The sequence below is a fragment of the Sphaeramia orbicularis genome, chromosome 12, assembly GCF_902148855.1.
Source record: "Sphaeramia orbicularis chromosome 12, fSphaOr1.1, whole genome shotgun sequence".
Lineage (NCBI taxonomy): Eukaryota > Metazoa > Chordata > Actinopteri > Kurtiformes > Apogonidae > Sphaeramia > Sphaeramia orbicularis.
In genome coordinates this window covers 30860319-30881861 of record NC_043968.1, presented here as the reverse complement: position 1 = coordinate 30881861, position 21543 = coordinate 30860319, and the positions used below count along the sequence as shown (strand labels likewise).

Sequence of the window (21543 nt, the reverse complement as noted above, 5' to 3'; positions counted from 1 at the left end):
TGCCTCCAATGCTAACCCCCCCTTCCTAAAAACAAAAAAGCGTATTTTCTACAAAAGCGCATTTGAATTAAACGAGTTGCTGAAATCAAAGGCTCAGCTGAGCCGGGTAAATTTAAACAACCAAGTGCGGCTCACAGCAGTTTACCTGCTATACAGCAGATTGGAATTAGATGAAAGGGTAGAGCATGGCAGAAATCTTCCTTTTTTCACTGTTGTAGATATTATCATATTGTAACGACGACTACAATTTAAATTAGATTCCTACTCAGTGAAAAGTACATTCTACTGACTTATTGTTTTTTTCTTTTTTTTGACATTCTTGGCCACTGAGATGTCATCAAGATGAAGGAAAAGCTTTAAAAATGAAACACATTATTTGGTTCCTCCATTCTTCCTCAACAGATTTTCTGTTAAGGAAGAATCTGAAACCCATTTATGACAGTGATCTGTTGCGTCTGAGGATCCCACAGCTGCAGCTCTGCCAAAGAGATTATCATTCCCAGAACCACAACTACACAGTTAAATGGCAGCAAGACAAGCTCCACTGGCAGTCAAAAGAGCACAACACCTGTATATGCGATGCAACAACCCTTATATGAGGTCCAAGGAATACTGTCAAAGAAAGAGGCAATGAAAAATACTTGCATGCGGGATGACAAATTAAACACCAACATGAATTAGATAATGGACAAAGTTTGGAAAAGATGTCCAGAAGGTATTGAAACGTAGGGCATCTGGTTCTTAGTGCTGGAGCGTAGACTTTAAAGTCCTCTGATTACCCCGGCCTTCTGACTTAATGCTGACACAGTGGCTATCCACTCATGACTAAAACACCATTCAACTAGACACCAATTACACCTAAAAAAAAACCCAGATCAAATTAATTCAGGAAAATGGCATTCCAGCAAAGAATAATAAACTCATTATATGGAAATTTCAAACTCTTCTATTCTCCACACCGCGGCTAATTCAAACCTAATTTTTACTAGCCACTAATTTGAGGGCGAAGGGCGGGGGATAGGAATTACATCTGGAGGTAATTCATTGTGTGGAAGTGAGCCCAGTGGAGGCTATGATTCCCCCCCCCCTAAAAAAAAAAAGAAAAGAAAAAGAAAATAGAAGGACAGACAAGACCTAGAGAAGGAACTATTTAGGAGAGTGGGACTTCCGGAGCACTGAAATGACACTTCACAAAAATGTTTTCATTGTGCTGTCACCAGACATGGGCTGGAGAGGATATAGGTGCTGCAGGCACAGGCAGCGACACAGACACTGATAAATAAAAAAAGAGAGAGATATTCAGGAATTGGGGGACTTTTATATGGTTCAAGCTCCTCCAGACAGCTGCACTGGTTCAGGGTTTAGTAAATAGCCAAAGATCTGGAGTTTAAGGATGGGCGTGGGTGGGGGTTAATTTTGACTATACAGTTGGGTGCTGTGCCAGTTCTAAAGGCTCTGAGTTTATGAGGACGTCTCCCTCTCAAGTGACCAGCTACATCTGGCTACATCTAAGTGGGCTGCCTAATAAATGGCACACTCTGCCAATGATCTGAGTTTCAAAGCAGAGAGTGGACGGTATCCAGCTGTATCAATTTCACTCCACAAATGCAAACTTAACAGGTATTTAAAAAGAAGTATTTGTTAAAACAATTTAAAAAGGAGAGGACTTGTGATTCAGTTTTTGGGGAAAAGATAATTTCCCCGATCGCACCAAAGGAGTAGTCACACTGATCAAGTTGAGAAAACGAAATATAAAGTTTAGCCCAAAACAAGGCTGCAGTGAAAAAATCCCTGCAGGAGGACATTGATATGTAACAGAGAAACTTGCCTCTATCCCTTCCACACCGAACCCCCTGCTCTCCACTTCCATCCTTTGCCACCCCTCCAATACTAAATGTGTTTTCCAAATGAAAATAAACGGAGTCTGACCGGTTTGAGGCAGTCATACTCTGGAATATGAGATCAAATAAAGGCTTCTGTGGAGGCTGAAAAGAGAAATGAAATGGCTTCTGAGGGGAGATGTACCGAGTAATAAAATTACTCCTTTATATCTTCCTAAACAGCACATGTTCCCCTGGAGTGGGTGAGGGCTTCACTTTGGTCAAAGACAAGTATGCAAGTGGCAATTTTTCCTTCAGGGAAGATTCCCTGATACACTTCTTGAGACTTGGCGCACTGCAATTTTCTTGAAAACGAGAAACTATTTCAGCAACAAGTTAAGCGGAACTTTGGAAGTTTCACTTTGATGATGTGGAGGTACACGCTGTCATTGAAAGGTATGTTCCATTAAATTGGAACAGCAAGATGATTCATAAGCCTTTTGCTTTTCAATGACTTCAAACTAGGCTGAAATGTTCGGATGAACAGTTGCATTTTATACTAACATATACAGTTGACTTAGGACTGACCATGATGTACCACAAACACAGTGAATCATCTTTGGGATGAAAAATGTCACTACTTTGAAATTGGTTTGCTATTCCAGTTATACAAGCACCATTCCATTTGGCATTGAGGGAAATTTGCAACAAAAGTATGAATCTAACTACTTAAAATCATGCAATTGATTTGTATTCTTAAAAACCTGGTCACAATAATATTCAGATGGACTTTTATGCTACGGCAGAAGGGCTATATTAGAGCAAATTTGCAATTGGAGAGAATACATTATAATTCATTATACAGTAGCTATTAAACCTTCAGTAAAAATGCTTTAGTACAAGGATTGAGCCACTTATCAGACCTACTCACTACCTTTAAAAGCTGTCCATGTTCAGTGCTCTGAGTGGCAAAAAAGCAATCGCTGATGACTTTGAAAATAGGACTTGATGTACAATTTATCAAAACAGAAACGGCTGGCAGGGATTTTAGAGAATCAAGGGTTGTAACTGTTTGTTCAGAAATCACAGGAGAAAGAAAGACTGCAATTTGCAGAATTAAAAAAAAAAAATTCTGAGACATCGCTTTAAAAGTCATCAATAGTGTCCTGGGTTATATTGTCCAAAAATGACTTGAAGAAACTAAAAAAGGCAGGATCATTGTTAATAACATTCATTCATCTTGTGAGACTTTCACAATGTGGATCACAACTTTTAATCAAGAAATTTGTTTACACACCAGTTCTCTTGTATGGTGTTACCTTAATGAGGGTTAATCTAAGAAAATTATACAAAAAAAAAATAAACTACTCACAGATGAACACAAGTATTTGTTGTTTTATGCCATCTTGGCATATAATTAAGTGGTCAATGCAAGGCTGATGATGTTTGTGCTCAGACTAAAATCATTTCTGGCATGATCATAATTAAGAACTTTATGCGTAGTGACAACCGGTGAGACTGATGTTTACAAACATATACAAGTATAGAACAGATTCATTAGAGAGCTCATAACAATAAACACCAAAAATAGTTTGTGGAGCGTGCACCCATAGCTTAAAACTCTTGTCAAGCTATCATCATGGTAGACTCTTAATTTACACAAAGGCACCCAATTATAGTCAGAGGCAGCATTTTCAGCACTTTGCGAACTTAGGAACATCATTAACTTTCTTTCTGTATTGCCTTTTGCCCCTGTCGAAGCCTGTTGCCATCTATTCAGGGAGACAAATGGCAAAGGGGATGTTTCTGACAGCTTAAAACTACCCATCAGCTGCCTGGGAGACATCTTCCTGCACATCCAGCCTCGAACTTCCCCAAACAAACAGCAGGCTCCACTTCAAATACATAGCAGGACTATTAGGTAATCTTTTTCTTTGTTCAGTCGCCCTCAGCTTTGGTGACTAACCTCAATCTCTCCCTGTTCCACCTTCTGCCTTCAAACTGACAACACAATACTTAATGCTGCCAGGACTAAAGGAGTGAACCATGATTAATGGCTTGGAATTATCTAGAAATATACACAGGCTACGTTATGTATTTAGAGAACTTGTATTTGTTGTGATACGATGACAAGAAGACCCGCATGGATTTAAAGCTGTAGAGAAAGTGGAGCGTATAAGGAAGCGGCACAAAGGCGCCCTGTTTTGGATGGGACAAATCTGAGGTTTCCTTTTGGATATTTAATATCCTGCAAGGTACCAAACAGGGTTACAGTAGTCTAGTGTCTTTCTTTTTTTTCTGGTACGTGTGTCTGTGAATTGTTGCATGCTTCTTAGTCAATTGCAATATGGCTTGCGTGAGTTGCTTCCAACAAAGCCTGGGAAATCAATCAATCTGCAAAGTAATACCTCTTATGCCAGATGTGGCACTTGGAAAAAAACAAGACTTAAAAAGACTTGCTTGTGTTAGAGACTCTATGGATCCAAGCAGTATAAAACCGAATGAAATATTTATTACAAATGAATCAAGCTGTCAAAATGCTACTTACTCCACTTTAAATTTCTGCCCGTTATTTAAGGTGGCTTCTCTGAGGCATCTAAGCGTGTCACATCTGTAAGTGTGTAAACGTTTCATCTAAACTATATCTCCGCTATTTACTTCACAAGTTGCTAAAAAGAATGAAAGACAAATGTTTCATTAGCAGGTGACTTTGTTTTTTTGCTTCTTTTACAAGTTTTCAGTAGTTCCGCTTCTTGACACATATACACGCACTCCTGCATACATGGGGTACAATTATAAATGCAAGGCTTGCTATAGGGAGCTGAACTTTTCACACCTTTCAAAGCCACAAAATTGGATGGTTTTGTGGTTATGCAGCTGCCGCTCCGCGCTAATGCAAGGCGGTGTCATATGAAAAATATTCCTCTCCCCAAACCACAGGGCTGGTCATTAATGAAACACAGGCCGCGCAGTGAGGTCATACAGAGTCTAGATTTCAGCAGCCACACTTAAAAACCGCTCAGAGAGAATAGAGAAACATGAACACAAATCAGATTCCAGCTCCAAGGACGGGGAAAATAAATAAATAGAGAAAGGCACTGGCCCCTCTCACATTTTCCCCCCACACTCTGCAAACAACCGTCAACTGCAGCTCAGAAACAGCTCACAATGAGAGCAGACTAAACAATCTGGTCCCGGCCAAGGAAAATGCTAAGCAACTCTGCACACAGGATGTCTCACCCTAATTGCCAACTATCAAATCTCACAATGGAATCTATCCATTTGGCAAAATCTTCACAGCAAACTTGGCAATATACTTTTGCTTTTAAAAGTGTCAACTCTTGTGATGAGAAGACAGACAAGACTAAAAAAGATGGAGAAACATAATTGCCGGGGATTTAATTTTTACCGTATTCTTGGATTTGCCTGGGTTTGTTGAGCTTACAGGGAAACTAGCAATAACGTGTGCTGAGAATAAAAAAAAAGTTTTATTAGACAAAGGTGCTAGGGGTCTTGTAAACGAGTGATTAAAATCCTCAGCATTAAGACAAACAGACTAAATAGGTCTCTGAAGACATGCAAACTCAGGAAGGAGAGAGGGAAAGGGCAAGCCCGAGTCAGACCCACAGACTGACATGACAGACTGTGTACTGGAGGTGGGCATGGGAGCGTAACTGGAACCTTGGGACCGGTATAAGAAACAGGGTTACCAGGAGAGACCGGGCTCTAAACAGGAAACTAATGGGACAGTCTCCACCTTCCACCATGTGGCATTGTATTTTCCAGCCAGTCAAAGCCACGCTTGCAGAGACCCCATGACTTCAAACAGCCAAAATAGCAGCACATTCATGAAACAGAACAGAACTACTGGGAATTAAAGAAGGCAGGGAAAAAAGAAAACACACACACACATACACACAAAAGGTAGCAGGCCTCGACAGCAGATGGTAAAATTAACATTTCAACAGTTCCTTCCTTTCATGTAGGTCTCGGCAGAACTTTTTCTTTTTTGAAAAAAAAAAAAGTAGGGGGCTTGGGTTTTGGTAAGATATAGTGGTGTAGAAGGCATCTGGAAAAGGGGAAGAGGAATATTGGCTTATTGCTCCTGATGGTCCACCTCTATGAAAAATTAAATACGTCTGTTTTGCAGGTTTCCCCTCTCTGGAGTGCTCTAAGCTGTGTTATGGAAACATCATCTTGGTAATTTATACGGCAAAGAACACCTGGTGATGAAAGAAAATAAGCTATTGCTCTCTTTCTTTCTCTATTTAAAACCCACCACTTTGGCTCTGTGGTCTCACCCTTTGATGTTTCTTTTTCCACCTTTTATAATGTCCATCCATTTGGCTTATTTTGCAAGAAGTTGGCATCTATTGTAGTGTTAAGTCGTTCACAAACTGCTTGTCAGATTTCATTTTGAAGTCTTGATATACACTTCAAAAGGTGCCGTAGAGATGTTATCATGGAGAGACTAGAAAACTGAGGCATCTCTAATAAAGACCCAAACAATGGACAGCCTCTCTCATTTCCAACCCTGTCCAATGGAGCGTCTCAGTAGTACCCATTAATTTGGACACAGTTCTGGCTAAATTACATGTGTTCCACCTCTGTGACATTTTAAATGCAATTAAAAGCTGGTTATGGAAGTGTGCACGGACTTCCCTGTGATGAAGGGAAATCACTGACGTGATTAACATGCAAACGAGCTCATGCTGGCAGACTAGATTGGGGTTTGAAAACCTCAATTACTTTTGTGTGATTATCTATTTACCAGTACACAGATTTCCATTTCTCATCTCAGGCCGAGTTCCCCATGCACAAGCCTCAATTATACACGGCACACCTTTATTTATGATGCGCACGAAGCTGAAATACAAGCTCTGGTTATTTTTCACTGTGATGTATTGCATCTTTACAGGCTGCTTACAAGGCAGGACCAGACCACCACTTCTTAATGCTGAACCATTTGCTTTGCGAGCACTTAATATGATCTTGACCCTCACTACCCTACACAGAGATTCATCCATCCAACCCCTCTTTAAACTCATTTAAATTCAGCTTCACCCATTCGACAGGTGGAGGAAGAATAGACTTATTGGTTAAATAGATTTTATTTACTTCTAAACCTTTGGATTTACTTCTAAACCTAATACTGCAACACTGAAAAAATTGAAAGCTCTTTGAAATGTGTAATATATAGTTGTGTGTGAAGATAAGGAGGGTGGGAGGAAGTGAAGATGAAGAGCCTGCTATATGAAGTTGTAGTGGAACGAAGGTGTGGATTGTAATGAAGTGCAGAAACACTTCATACCTTATAGTGTGTATCATCTTGTTGATGCGTTTATTAAAGCAATACCTCGTAGCACAGGATGTATCTATATATAGACAGGATCATAAAGAAAGACAGATACATAGATCAGAACAGCGGAAAACATAGAAAACCGGAAATACTTAAAAACAAAACACAAAAATTAATGAATTTTTATTACACACCAACTGTGAAATATGTACATGCTTTTACACTTTTTTTTCTTTTTTTATTTAAAAATTTTTAAAAAAAAGCCTAGAATATGATTTTATTGTTTGTCAGTATTCCCACTTGTTTCTCTCAATGCCCAGGGACAGGAAGAGAAAGGAAGACACGCATATCTGTGGCACAGCCGAGTTTTTTACATTGTGCCCAGCATACATAAAACATGCCCTGTTGCTTCAGCTGGAGCAAAAAGGAAAACAGTGCCATCAAGTGAATTTTCTGAGGATTCCTCAAACACCTCAGCAGATGGATTTATCATCTTATCAAACTGTACGGAGCAGAGAACAGGGCAATTCTTTGTTTGACATCAGTGATTGCATTCACTTGTTCAAAATCACAGTTTTCTTTTTCTTTGTAAAGTTGTAAAGCAGATTCGACATACTTCATCAATATTCTCCAATACCTATTGTCACAATTTCTAAAAAAAAGTACCAATGAAAAGTACTGTGTCTGTTCATCTGTATGACTCCCTAAAGAAATAATCTTCAAATCTTTCCATGGATATATTAGACATCAGAACACCTTGCACTCTTGCTGTTAGATGATAAGACAAGAAATGAACATGGTGCTTTCCTGACTCCATGTTCAGAATTCAAGGTACCTCTGGAACAAAGAGTATCATTATTACTATTTGACCTCAGTTGCCAGGGCTTGGCTGCATTGCCCGTGTAAGGTTGCTGGAGTAGTTAGGAAAAAAAAAAACACCAGATACGTGGCAGTGAGTGAAACTAGTGGTGACGGCTTGAATCATGAGTGAGAGAGAATAAAAGAGACGGAGAGAGTGAGAGCTTAGATAATAGTAGATAATGGACAATTAACTCAGGCTAGTAGTGCCGGCTGCAGTGAATAGCAGCTTGTGGTGCAGCAAGTCCCCGATCACCACTCAGCCATATTCACATTGGGAATACAGGCGATATCAAGCTGCAGGCTACTGGGCCTCAGAGGTGTACACGCTGCATTAGCAATCTCCACAATGCCTTCAAACAATGCTTGATACCAACAAAGTGTCCCAAAGTGCAAACGCAAGCACTCTGCCGATGGGAAGTCTGTGGTGCCATAACCTTGTCCATTGTTTCATGTCCTTTCACCATCAAAATAACCCCAGGAGCCGTGAATCCATTAAAAAAGTGACATACTGCCATTCCTGGGTACAGACATAGAAATTAGCATAATTAAACCTATATAAAAGCTAATTGCAAAAAATAAATGAGTGAATGTCACCACTGTGCATCACAGAAACAATGCAAGTGTTCATATCTGGGGCCTCAGAAGTGTTTTAACTGCCCACCCAGCCCCCCCACCCCCTTCAAGCTCCATCTAAATCTATTGATCTGTGAAACACAGGGACCCAGGGGAGGCAATTCACTTAATATCATACATCTAATGATGAGATGAATAACGATTATACCATTTGGTAATTAAACGTCTTACAAACCATTTAACTGACTGTGCGTCAGGAGGGGTCGCTGGAGGTCGTAACGATGTTTTTCATTCCTCGCTCGGCACGAAAGCAGGAGACACGCGCAGGAGGTAAGGCTGGGGGTGGTGGTGGTGGTAGAAAACAGTGCATGACACAATGGTGAAAACACACTAATGACTGTTAGCAGCTATGGCACTAATCCCTATTGCTGTCAAGACTTTGAAGGGAAAACAATTTGGAGGGGGCTAAAGGCGCTGAGAAAAATAAAGCTTCACAAACATCTTTTCTGGATTTTTTCTTAGAATAAATCTTGTGAGCGAACTCATTAAGTCCTCCCACAATATTAGATAAGTACGTGAAATTAAGCCTTTATTTATTAGTACGGCGTAAATACATGACAGGAGAGGTGTGAAAGAGGATGGGGGAGTTATGTACAGACACAAGGATCTGTCTGCTCTACACACAGTAAAGGTGTTCCTAAGCACATGCTCTGAGACTCAATAATCCCTGATTATTCAACTTTACCATGCTAGAATATTGGTATGTGTTTAGGGAAAAGCATATTCCTGTCTGTAGCCTCTACAGGATGTACTGTATAGCACAGAGAGGACAGTCAGGTGAAAAGTTTTGCCACACATACACACAGTGAGCCTCTCATTTTCATCTAATCCTCAGAGGACTAACAATGCCTTTCTATCCGGCCTTCGCACGTTCACCCAGCATTTACTGACAGAGGAATGTGTGTCATGCTCCTGGCTCCTTATTGAATGATAGCTAGTAAACATTGTCATTCCAAAGAGGGACAGGATTAAAGCCTGCTTTCCCTATTGAGGGGAACAGTACACGGAAAGAGAACGGGAACAATAGCCAAATGGAGGACGGTATCACAAGGGTCCAATGTCTGCCGTGATGAATATGTGGGAGATTATAACCCATTCCATCATTTCCATAATGTAAAACTCTCTTTCTTCTTCACCCGCCGACTATTCACTAAATAAATGAGAAAACTATCACCCTCGCAGAAATATTTGACAAAAGGCAGAAGGAAGGGAGACTGAGTTTTGAATGACCCCGTGCCTTTGACAATACAGACACTGTCCGAACACATTCAGAAGCAGCGGAGTGAGTAAGACCTGGTAGAGTATTTATCACTGGGCACAATGCAAATGTATTACCATGTCACCTATACCACTTTACGGCACAGAATGGAAGCACTGTGAATTCAACGGAGTTTTATATAATACCAAGTAAAAATATGAAAGCTGCCCCGCTATTGCACTCTAAACTGCAGGGCTTGGACAGAAAGATCATTCAGTATATACTGGTTTAAAGCCACGTAGCCACAAAGAGTTGGCCCTTGCATTTAACCAATATGCTAACTAGCTGAGCTAATACGTTTTCCCTGCAAGAAATCATTTGAATTTAACTGGCAAGGGTTTGAAAGAAAAGTTCAATTACAACAAGAGAGCATTAAAGAAAGACATTAAAATAGCTTAGTTTTCTTTAAAAAATTGTAGAATTTCAGAGAAAGATTAATAGTTAAGAAGATGTTTGGGAAATTCGGTTAAACAAAAGAAAGTAATTGTCCTGTATATCTTGTATGTGCTTATTATATAAGCAGACACTTGACTGCAGGCCTTTGATTGTTACTGTCACATTTCTAGAGGGCTCCTCAAAAAACATTAAACTCGTAAAGTTCTTGAGCCATGGACAATATCTACCGCGCCGTGCTCCCCTGTCAGCATCACCATCACTGACACCTTTTCAGACCTCACCCATATGTGCATCTGTTTGTGTGTATGTGAAAGCCTCTGTGATAGTCGCATGTATGTGTGTCGGTGTCATCTGCCAGATCACTGCAGCCTATTCCAGAGATTTCTCCCATGGTAGCCTAGTTTATTTACTTTATCTACAATATAATGCTTCAGTGAACATTAGCAACTTTGAGACACAAGTTTCAATCAGTTATCTAGAGGTGGTGTGTGCATGCCCGTGCGTGTGTTCAGCCAGGTGCAGAGAAGAGATGAACACCACTGCCAAAGAGGCAGCGTGGCTTTAAACTGAAGAACTGACAAAGAGGTCCCAAAATAATACAAAATAAAAATGGACAGCGAGAGAGAGGGTGAAGGGAAACAAAAGGGTAGTGGAAAAAGAGAAGCAAGGAAGACAGCCAGAAAAAATAAACTGAGAAGGACAGTGGGGAAAAGAACTGGGAGGTAAGGTAGTTGAGGATATAAAAAATAAAGGAGAGAAGCTAAATAAAAAGCAATATTGTGCTGAGAGACAGGGATGGAGAGGAAGAAAGACAGACAAAGGGATTGATAGAGAACGACAGAAACAAAGTGAAAGAGAAAGCATGGGAGAGAGAAAGAGAGGGAGAAAATGAAGGAAGGCAAGGTGTTCTCCCTGGGTAAAATGGAGCAGGTCTTGTCCAATAAACACAGGTGAGCAGCTCGACAGGCCAGGACCACCAGGCTGACTGACAGCTGAGAGCTCTTGCTGACCGCCAGCTTTATGTTACATGACATGAGGAGTGCAACTCAACTGACAGAGAGGAACTGCCTGCACCTCTCAAAGTGTGAGAGGAAGAGGTGAAAGTACACACATACACATCCACTGTGGACACACAGCTGCTTAAAGCAGCATCCACGCATCATGGACATGAAGTTGCAAACACAAAAATATCCACTCTCTCACACACACTCAGACAGGGGGAAAGCTATGCCATTTCCCTTCACAGGTGAGCAGAAGGAAACACCCCGGTGCTTCAGTTAGAGGGAGAAAGTGAGGAGTTGTAGGGTGGGGGGTAGAATGTATGCTGTGTGCCGACTGAATCTTTTCCACATGACGGGCCTCGGGCTGTTTTTGTCAACTGCACTCTTGAGCAGCAAGGAGTCAGGTAGTGTGACCACATGATTGCCCAAGAGGCACTGCGGTGAGAGAGAGAGAAAGGGGGGGAGAGAGAGGGAGTGAAAGGCAAAGAGAGTGGGAGAAGGATGGGGGGCCGGGGACAGGACCGCTGCAGCACGCATGATGAGGTGTAATCACAAACCCCATTCAGAGTGCAGTGGAGTTTGTCAACATACACACATTCACATTCCACTGTCTGTCAGCTCTATGACCCAAATCGAGCATGTTGTATGTGTGTGTGTGTGTGTTTTTTCCACACAGACGGATGCTTTCTGCCCATTTCGCCTCCAACCAGGTAGTAACGGTTGCACTGTCTAGGCTTGTGGTTTGTGGTGAGGAAGTCGGATTCCAAGCTCTTGTAGGATTTCACTGTTGCCGGTATCTCTTTTCAAGCTGCGATCAAATGATCATTATGAACAAAGGACTTGGCTTGTTGCCTCTGGAGTAAAAGCTTTTTCAGTGGCTGTGACCGTGTGGTTTGATTTGAAACTTTTCCTTGAAAAAAACTAAAGGGGAAGTGGACTACAGAGCATGCATATATCTCATCAAGGATGCTTTAAAACGTTAAAAGGTGTCAATTCTATAATAAAACTACAGGTATTTCACAAAGCAGTGCAGTTCAGATGTACTGTTTAGTAATTAAAGTTTAATATGCAAAATATCCATCTATCCATCTATCCATCTATCTATCTATCTATCTATCTATCTATCTATCTATCTATCTATCTATCTATGCATTAAATAAAACTGTCAGGTACATCTGTATAGACCTTCCTTGTCTTCTGTTTATTAAACATTACATGTTTCCTTTTGCCACAGGAAGCCAAAATTCCTCTATAACAATTTCAATCTAGAGATGACTCAAATATGAAACACTGATATATCAGCAACTCTTGATAGTTCTACACTGAGAGACGTACTATAAGCAGTCCCTGAGATAAATATACTTCATCAGTAGGTTAAAATAGCTTTTGTTTATGTCATAATGACATTATTCCTATAAAACACTGGAGTGTGAAGGGCTAACATAAACTGTGGGCTATGTGTGCAAGCTGAAAAATGAGGCTGCGTGACAGTTTGGTGATAACACACAAGTTCAATCTGTCAAGACAATCAGCATTTAGACCTTGGGAGAAGAATGCGCGACTGTGTGCGTCCGATTCATTGGACATGATCACCTGCAAGTGAAGCCACTCATAATTCTTCCCACCTGAAATAAGGAGTTCAAACCAATGTCAGCCTGCTCTGATGTCATGCCTGCCTCAGCTTGGGTTTCACAATAATCTCAGGCTCTTGGAGAGATGCCATCAAGTCCAGCTTCCGCACCCAAGATTTCTTCAATTAAATTGCAGAGAAAGAATAACACATGAAACACTAGATCCCTGCTCGTTTATAGAAATTAAGGAGGTGCGTGCGATATTTGCAATCAGTCATTTCCAGCATATCAGTCATCTCAAATATGAGATGTGCATATAACAAACTATCGAAGGGGCCCCAAAATATGCTGAGGCCGTAACCCTTTTTTCCATTCTTAAATCACACCTTTGTCTACACTCAGCCCAAAACATAAGAGTGTCCACATTTGGCATTCTTAAAACACACAATGAAAGAAACTAAGGGAAAGTGATACAGCGAATGAGAGGAATGCCACGGGCGGCCATAAAGATCAATAGTCTCATTGAGCCTCTTTATCTTCTCCTTAAGGAATGATGGCAATACTCATTCTGAGCATCCTCAACTCACTTCTATCCAACTGCACAGTCTGGACTAACACTCTCAATGCCATTCCTTTTCTTCTCTCCTCTCTACCTCAACTGCATCTCCACATGCTCTCTTGTTTGACCATTTTAATACTCAGCCATCTCTTGTTCACTTCAGACTAGTGTAGAGTAAATACCTGGCAGCTGCTAAAAAATAGTATAAAGCAAAATAAAAGTGAGAATCTGAAATGTTAGGTAGGAGGTCTGGACAGAATTCAGGCTGTTTTTGGTTATATTTTAGAAGTGTGATGGGTTACATATGTTGTATTCTCACCAGCAACAAAGGAGCAGAGGGAAACACAAGGAATACATCAGGTGTGAAAAATATTTCCTCTGCGGAAATCATGTAAGTAAAATTCCAGGGTCTATTTAAAAACAAGCCAGGTCCTAATCCTAAAGCCCAGCAAAGGGCAGGACGTCGTTTGGTCCGTCTACTTTTGCCCCAATTTGCTCACAGCACGATACTATCAGACCCAAAACCAAACCTCATTAAATTGAAATATGGAAACTTGGGGAACTTCCAAAACTTCCAACTTTTTTAACCTCCCCCTCCCTTAAGTGTGAAGACAAAACAGTGGACCAAAGAGGGAATGGTGCATAGAGAACGGCAGCAGATCCATGGGACTGAGGGCAAAAGGAAGGAAGAGAGGGAAAGAAGGGAAAGTAAACCTTTGATGAGTAAGACTTTTTTTGTTAAGCGAGGGGGCTTAACTTTAAAATATTCTGGGTGGCAGTGAATGGGGGATTGACCAATGGCCCTGATCTCAGCCACACACTGGGGCACTGGGGTTAATGGTGGATAAAGATTAGAAAAAAGGGGTTGCTTTGCCTGATCTCCATCCACCCCCACACCCCCACTCCACACTGTTCACCTTCTCCACCAATCCCAAATCAGCTAGACAATGGAGGCTGCCAATGGGGAATGATCCAAGTCCCTTTGATTTCTGCCTCTACCCCCTCGACTGCTCTGAGTGCCCAGGGTAAAGACCCGTGGAGGTTCCCCTGTTTGCCCACTCACAGGGACGACACTTTAGCAGGCTCAGAGAAACCATTTGAGAATTGGAAATGGAATGACAAGAGGTCTCTGATCTATGACAAGAAATCAATTTCAGACTGGAAATACGAGCAGAGGGCTGTTCAGTCCGAACCGCACTTTCTTTAAAGCAGTCAGAGATGTAGTTAATTGCTGTAGATTTTTATATATGTCGACGCAGGAAGTACAGCTTGCAGTGTTGGGGCAATTACACTTTTTTTTTAATGATTAGAAGGATTTTTTTTAGGCCAGCAGATATGCAGTAAGAGTTCATCTTTGAAGATTTAACTAAATACTAGACAAATTAAGAACTAATATTCAAATCTCTTTTAGGTGGAAGAGGAAATCTGGACTGTTAAGCTCTGTATAGATATGACTCATAGGGAGATGGACCTGGTCCTACAGTTGAGTCGCAGAGAATCTTTGCTTCTGTCCATAAACTTAAACCATATCTATATCTCAAAGGCACCACTTCCTGATGGTGTGTTGAGACAAATAAAATGCCTTTATTAAACTTGGGGCCGAAAATGTAAAGAAGCTGAAGTCAAAGCAAACTCACAACATTTTACTAGAACTTACGTAAAGAAACTCTTATGATATTAAAGTAACACATATTTGAAGCCTTCACTAACTGAGGTAATGACTGATTAGAGACAGCACATGGATCATGCCTGAAGCAAATACCACAAAAAAAAAAAAAAAATCACTTCATTCAAACGTTCACACACACCGTTTTACACCTCTCTACATCTAAACCTTGAAAACATACTAATATTCTGTTGCTCTAATCAACTATTTGTAAGCTATTAGAGGGTTCAGTATATCTTAATGCACCCACGCTTGTGTACATTAAATGGCCTTGTGTGTTGCCCGTGTTTGGGCATATCTGAGAGGCTTAATCAATGGAAAGAAAACATGTTGTAGATATAATTGGTGATCTCAGATTCTTGTCTGTCATTGTGGACTGACATGGTGACAAACACAATTGGTAAAAGGAAAAGGAAGCTAACTTTAATGTCCACCTTCTGCCAGATCACAAGATGTTTTATGAGCTGAGTTTAGATTTTTGATCACCCCTACCTTTATCTCCTAATAAATATTAAACTTTTCCTGCTGATCTGTCGTTTCAATACCGCAGCAAAGTGAAACCAATCTGCAACAACCACTGGACACATTAACATGAAACACAGCACAACACCAAACAGGCAGGGACAATGGAAACTGCTTTCACTTACCGCTTTGTACTTTACAGTGCGTGACTTCTGCTTGTTCTTACGGGCACAGAGTGGGCATATTTCATCCTAAACAGAATAATGGACAAGTACAATTTCAGCTAAGAACATGCAGTTTCTCTATAGGAGAGTAATACATACCAGGTATTCTAAGACCAAGTTAAAGTTTATACTGTGTTACTGTTGCTCTGCTACAAAGTTAATTACAAAAACAACTAAATAAATATAAAACCATACCCACTGAAGACATTTGTCAGCAATAATGTATATCATAACTTCTAAGCTAGAGTAGATTGAAAATCCTTGGGGTGTGAAAACCAAACAGGCACAACTGAAAGGTTGCCCAGTGGAGGGGGAATTCTATCAAGGTGGACAAGATGAAGATTTGTTACATCTGAAGGGGAATGGGGCTCTCTTGACCTCAGCTAGACGCTACAATCACCCAAACCCCACAGTAGGGCTAACTGTATAATAAAACCACTACCTGAGATACGACTGGAGTTGTGGCAAAAAAAAAAAAAAAAAAAGGAAGAACGAAACAATTCCATATTTTATTCAAATACGATATAAAGATATTAATTTAAGGATTTGAGAAAATGCTAGTTAGTGTTAATTTTAATGTTGATCCTGTTAATACTATGGTAATCTTTCCGAAGGTTAACGACAGACGGGCATGAAGATACCATGTTCAAATACTTACCCTTGGGGAGAAAACTTGCTGTTGTTGTCCGTCACTGGAGTGGAAGGAGGCCAGCAATGTCAGCTATCTGAGAAAAAAGTAAGTACACTATTAGTTCATACTGATCTTTTCTACGGTTTCACAGGCACATTCATTGCTTGTGAAGACATGTGTGGGCTAGGCTGTCTGCCTTACATAACTATTTTCTGTATGGCTTGTAGGTGAAAGCAATAAACTTCAGAACAACAAAGTGCACCTGGATTTTGCTGTGAAGCATGAGAGCATGTGTGTGTGAGTGTGTGTGTGTGTGTGTGTTAGTGCAAGCACAAACAGGCAATGTACAGTACATACTATAGTCACCCACACCTCTAAACACACATACACACAAATACACACACACATACACACTCCTCACTCTCAAGTTAAAAGGTGCAATGCCTGGAAGGCTCAAGCTCTCAACGCCAAGTAAATCACACTGTTAACCTGACACGATTGATTTCTCATGTACCTCTATTCAGCTGTCTGCATCAAAGTACACATGCAACAGCATCCATATAATTTAGAGACCATTAGTACTGATGATTTTTGTGTTAGTCACATATCCACACCAGAGTGTACAGTGCCTCGAATGCAGAATGCTTGAGACGTTTTTATTGCAAACACATCACATTTTGAACATTAGGAAAAAATTAAATCTCCTCCCGTAAAGGTGCATTGGGGAGGCAAGTTTCTGCTGCTGGGGGCATGAGGGGCACAAAACGGCCTGGATGATCTTCTGTGAGATGTTTTTTTCCTCCCTTTTATTCTCCCAGAATTCCAATGACCCCTACAGGCAACCAGCGACTGCTGAATCCTAAGGAATGTGCTCTCTGAACTGTACAAAAAGCCCTCAGCTCAAAGAGTGCAGCTGAAAACAAAACATGCCAACTGCTATAATTTTTCACTGTTTTGAGTTTGTGGAAAATGTTGCACAGATTGCAGCGCAACATTTACTCAGAACTGGATGAGAGTGAGAGTGGGTGAAATTGGGAATGGATGCAAACAAATATGCTCTACTTTTAGAATATTGCTTTATATGATAACTTAATTTAGCCTGTGTTGTTTGTACGTGTAATTAAATGAAGGGATATTTCACAAAAATGCACTGAGTTAAAAGCCTACCAAAAAAAAAAAAAAACCCAACACAGAATAGTTTCATTATAATTGAGTTATGAGGTATTATTTCATGTTAATATTTTTCAGCTTCAGTATTTGATTCTGCATTGACTTCAATATCACAACACCTCTAGGCTGTGCAGATGTCATATTTTATTCACTGGAAAAGCATTAGAAATGCTATTAGTCTGTGTGACCTCCAATTCCTGAGGATTTACAAATACCACACATATCTTTCTGCCAAATATAAAACCATTGGTAAATTCTATCAACTTATAAATATGGCAAATGCATTCAAGTATTCATGAAGGCCTAATAATGCTATAGGCTGATATTTACATAAAGCACCCACGTACTAAGTCAAGATAAACTATTTAAGACCCGGACCACAAATACCTCCACAGTGCAGAAAAAGGAGGGCCCTGTGATGAAAGAGGACATTATGCTAACAAGTCAGATTACTGTACACAATAACTTTATCTTAAAAGTAAATACCATCCTTGGTGTTAGAAAAGGGGGGGTATTATGGAAAGTCACCAGCAATATTTCTGTGGGGACCAAATGCTCCTTATCAGTGTTAGTCGAGCAATTCAGGCCCGCCCGAAGAAAGATGAGTCTTCAAACTCATTCTATTCATGGTCAGACGTGTAATTACCCTCAGCTCACAGTCTAGACGTAACCGCTTTCACAGTATTTAAGACCCCCTATGCAATGCGCGGATGCTGGCTCCTACCACCAAGCCCTGCACGTTAAATCTGTGGGCAGATAAATTAGCAAAGAATGCAATAAAATAGACACAATGAGACGAACTTTATCCTCCCTGCTGCTAAATGAGATTTCTTTGAAATGCAGATCAGTGGCTCTAGATTAGTGAATTTTAGCTGCTGTCAACATCATAACAAAATACAAATGCGATTGTTCGCTAGTGCCTTATCTCCTTGCTTCCATCTGCTGGCTGGTTATTTACTCCCCCCTGATTTACTATGCAGATCTAAATAAGTCGCATCAAAAGGAGGGCTTACTGCACAATGCCTTCTTAAGCTTCTACATCAAGGTATTTGAAAAACCGGTAGTCACATGAAAAGGCTGCCCATCAAAGGCACATCTCTAATGAACTCTCCCATATCAGAGGGGGCTTGCGGGGCCTGGCTTTAATGCCGTCTGTGGTGAGAGAGAAGCAGACCTACAAATCAGACCCACCAAGCCATAGCAGAGAGGGGAAGACAGAGAGGGGAGAAAAGAATTGGGAGAAGGAGGAGGAGGAAGGCCTCTGTTATCAGATTAGATTAGCTCAGCACAGGGACTAGTCTCAGGTCTTTCCATCCATCCATGTAACTCCTTCTTGTAGGCTGAAGAAGGCACTCTTGAAAAGACTACAATAGCACTAGATTAGAATTTAAGTGTCACAATGGACCAGACCCAGCCACAGGTTTGGTATACCTGGCAATCAAAAAGAAAAACAGAGAAATAAATTAACTATCTGCTCTATCTAATAATAATTTTACTTACATGCTGTATGTTAGTAAGCATCTTGAAAATAAAAGGAGAGGATTATACACACCTGGGCTGAAAGACAGAAAACTTTAATTAAAATAAAATAATACTAAAATGACAAATCAATCCAGTGAAGGGAAAGGAAGATTTTCAGACCCCCTTCTCATACTACCCAGGTCCGCAAACAGCTTTGGTAATCTTAGCTACTGCTTTTGCATTACGCTCCTGCAATAACCTTTAATTTCATGGTGTATTTGTTGCATTCAGCACACAGACCGGATTACAACTGACAATCTTCAGACTTGTACGGGGAAAATAAACTGCATGAAGAGATCATGATCGGCACTCCCACCACCCACCACCGCCACCATTCTGCTTTGTAGTACTGTGTCGGGATGAAGGGGAGACCCCCACCAACAAGCATGCAGTTTACTAGTGAACAATTAGCCCCGGAGCAAGAGCAGGCCCGGCACTGGCACATGTGGTTAAGAGGCGAGCGCTGCAGGAGAGCACCAGATGATGAAGGGATGAGGATGGGAGGAGGAGGTGTGGGGGGGCGGGGTGGAAGGAGGCGTGTGCCATACACGCGTATGCCAGTTTTTAGCTACTGGATATGTCCTTTGTCATTCACTTTCAGCTAGTCTTTATAGAGAGACAAGATAAATAAATGGCAGAGGGTGTTACCCTCTTACTCTACTCAACTTGAACTGTGGATTTTCGGAACCCTAGATTGAGCTGTAATGTGAAGGCATCCGATGGCTGAGTCGTTTTGCTACAGTAACCCAACTTCTCATCCCTCCCCTTACCCCGCCTCAAGCATCTCTTTGCTGTGTAGCATGCCAAGTGGGCCCAGTGCCAGTCGCATTTGCAACCACAAGGGACCCTTGTCTTTTTGCCTTGCCTAATGAAATGACAAAACAACAGATTTGCATATGCAGAAACAGGTGTTGTAACAGGTTTGACTCCTCTTGACCTAAGCTGTGTTAAAGAGAGAAAATACAGAGGAAAAAATGCAGGAGAAAAAAAAAGTTTATGACCAACAGCTGCCTGGAGGTATTTAGGCTCTGATGGGCACTCAAGTCTGCACCATCTGCCCTGCTGCTTGCCAGAAGTGACAATCTAAATTAAAACCCACTCATCAAATATCATAAAAATAAACCATTGTTTTGCAGCGTCCATATGTTGTGGCCACTTCATCCTGTTCTCAAAGAGTTGCATTGGAGGCTGAGCTTCCAGGCCTATAGCTGTGATCCAGGGAAAATCCAGAGAGCTGCACAGTAGCCTGTAATTACCCTCCCACCGATCTGCTGTCTTCAGACCAGAGCCCTGCGTCATCCCTCACATTATCCAAGACCATCCTCTCCACATTACAGGGGAGAAAACCTTACAGAGCAAATGTGGTGAAAGGCAAGGCCATTGTTTAGAGTAGAATTACGGATCACAAGCTGTTTGTTTAGATGAGAGGGAAAAAAGATCAAATCAACAGTGCATGTTACTAAATAACTGCTCTGATGTTTTATGCAAATGTATATATGCCAAGCAAGTAACAAAAATTGTGGTGCAGAGTGAGTGACAGTGAAACAAACCTAAAATGATGATTTTCTGCAAATGTCAGAAGTCTCCCCTACACTTTTTGTACAAAGTATGTCCTGACCCAAAGGGTTCTCAACTGGAAATATCCCTTTTGTCCTTTGCTGAAAGACACAGTTACTGTACAACACCCCTGCCCACAAAAGCCACTCAACACCACCACTACCACTACCCAACCCCCCACATTTTCCTCCTGTTTTTATTTAGATGAGTGAGACAGAAGGAACAAACCTGAGACAGTCGTGACCCTGCGCGAGTGTTGTAACTTGGTCTAGAGCTATGCTGGCAGAAGGCAGCACCATATGCCCTCAGCCCCAAGCTGGATGCTCTTTCTGCAGCCTAATGTGCTTGTCAAAAACTGTTACTGTCACAACCCCACCCCCCAACACCCCTTGTTTTTTCCTCTCTTAACATGTTTGAAATAAACATTTATTTCTCTCTCTGTTATTCTCTGGGTGAAGGGCAGAGATCCTTGGGAAGGTGCAGTACCAGTAGTGTTTGTGTTACGGAACAGTGTATAATTTATTATTGTTTAGCCTCACAATGTATGGATAGTTTAGAAAATCACTAAAATTTACAATTGTACTCAACATTTCATTTGATTGGAAATTTTGAAGTCTGTTATGACCAAAGCTGTGTCTATTAAAATATACTTCCTCTTTACTTGACTATAATATCAATTATGACGCATACACAATGACTGAAGGTCATCACTACTCAAAAATGCCACAGATGTCACTACAAAAGACCTGTAAAATAACAATAGAGTTGGGTTCGACTGTTAGCTGGTTGCTGTCTCATATGAAGTTTTACTGTGTAGGAGTGACAGGCTGATAGCTGAACACAGTCTGAGCCACTGTGACCTTGCCTTTTACCATGACTGACCCTACATCTTAAATTCGAGGCAACACACCAAA

At 41.0% G+C, this 21543-nt stretch overlaps 1 protein-coding gene across 1 annotated transcript in view; it reads right to left on the bottom strand.

Moving 5' to 3' along the window:
• The window catches only part of foxp2 (forkhead box P2), a 104284-nt gene that overhangs the window by 78810 nt on the left and 3931 nt on the right, over positions 1-21543 (bottom strand). Inside the window, 2 exon segments of the mRNA XM_030149757.1 lie at positions 15712-15777; positions 16409-16475. The gene's annotated coding sequence lies outside the window, so the exon portion shown is untranslated.